A 2,021-nucleotide genomic window follows, 5' to 3' on the forward strand; every position below is an offset into this window, starting at 1 on the left:
TATTGGCGACATTCTGCCTGAAACGTCACGGAGGAGAGAGCGTGTGGGCGGGGCTAACACACACACACACACACACACACACACACACACACACACACACACACAGAGGAAGTATGAAGTAAAGAAACTCTTTTACTTTCGCTTTCCAGCTCATTCTCGTTGGTCATGTGTGCTCCCAGAGCCTCCTGCATGTCTATTAAAAAATCTATTTTTATTTTTAGGTTTGGTCCAAGTTGAACTCGTGCTACCAGATTTCGGAATGCACTCGCACACACACACACACACACACACACACCAGGAGGTATAAACACACCTGCCGACTGATGTATGAGTGGAAAACGACATCCATATTTATTTGGGCACTGCAGAGAAACACTGTGTAGAAACTGCAATCAAATCAAAACCTGTGATAAACTTTATGTATTCCTGAACAAATAGTCTGTGGTGGAAGAAGTATTTATATCATTTAAACACAAGTACAACAATATAAAAATACTTCATTACACATAAACGTTATGCATTCAAAATTCTACTGAGTGAAATTACAGATGAGCAAAATGAACACTGTACCTTTCAGAGTGTGATTCTGTTATTCAGGCTGCAACTATTTTCACAACTGATTAATCTGCTGATGTTTTGTCTGACCAACCGTCCAAAAGCCCAAAGATATTCAGTTTACGATCAAATAAGATGAAGGAAAGCAGCAAATCTTCACATTTTAGCTCCACTCATTACATAATATGGAATACTGCATTATTATTACTGACAGGTTAATGTGTAAGCAGCGTTTTAACGTTGTATGTGCAGTGGATGTTGAGCCAATTTGAACTAGTATGTGTACTGTTGGGTAGTTTAATGTATAATAACCCATCACATCACAAGATTATCATATTTGTTTTCGTCTGAAATGTAACTGTGGATGTCAAATAAAAGCAGCGGTGTAAAATGGGCAGCATTTTCCTCTGAAATGTAGAAGAGTAGAAGTGAAAAGTAGTAAAATGAAAGTACCCGAGTAGCGTAAAAGTATCTCAAAATTGTTTCAAATCATAGTTCTAGTGAACAATTGACATATCTGGCTTGGGCCCAGAAGACTTCAGCTTTTAGAGTAATGTACTGTATGATACAGTGCCTTATTATGAGAACAAATTTTAACCTCAAATTGTCACTTTAACTCATCGAGCTCAAAGTCTCAACATACCATAAATGTTTGTACCTCCAACAAACGTCATTCATTTACCTTCATGGGTTAAAAACATATCAATCTTTTCAGTTTTCTAGAATAATTGTGAATATACCAAAATTAAATATACACGTGATATGAAATATTTTTCCTCCAGCAGTTTTACACCATATAAACGGTGTATTTTTGTAATCTAGTGTCAGTCTTACAGCCTCCAGGTTATTACAGCTCTTCCGCAAGTGCTGTGGCACTTCTTAAAAAGTGAAAATAAAAATCCACCAACGTAACTCAAAGCAAATTAAGTTAGAGCTTGTATCTCTCGAGATCTTATTGGTAGATTGCGTTCATGGAAACTGCGTTATGGGGCACGACGGTGAAGTCATTAAGAAGCTTACAGACGTTCTGGCAGATTAGGTTTTTCTCTTCTAATCCTGCAGATTACCACTGCACAAGCCTGCTGGCTGGGAGTGCTTCGTTGCGCTGCGCAGTTTCTTTACATTGATCATTTTTTTGTTGCCGCCACATTACTGGACTGCGTAGACTAAGACGGACACAAGCTGGAGAGAGAGAGGAGGTCAGAGTGCAACAGATCTGCAGAAACTACGCAGCTGCAGGCGGGACAAAGCTTTTTTGAAAAAAACTGTAGAGGAAGCCAGGATTTAGGGATGCACTCTGAGTTGGATTCATGAATCACAACATGTATTTTTGAAAATATTACGTCATGGAGATATTCTTTTTGCTTTGACAGTATAGGAGTTGTTTCACCACAGAACTACTAACCTGCACCTAAGTGGAACATTGGCTGGACAGAGAGGATCATCTCTTTCGGAGACTAACGCAG

Source organism: Enoplosus armatus, chromosome 6 (genome assembly GCF_043641665.1).
Source record: "Enoplosus armatus isolate fEnoArm2 chromosome 6, fEnoArm2.hap1, whole genome shotgun sequence".
Lineage (NCBI taxonomy): Eukaryota > Metazoa > Chordata > Actinopteri > Centrarchiformes > Enoplosidae > Enoplosus > Enoplosus armatus.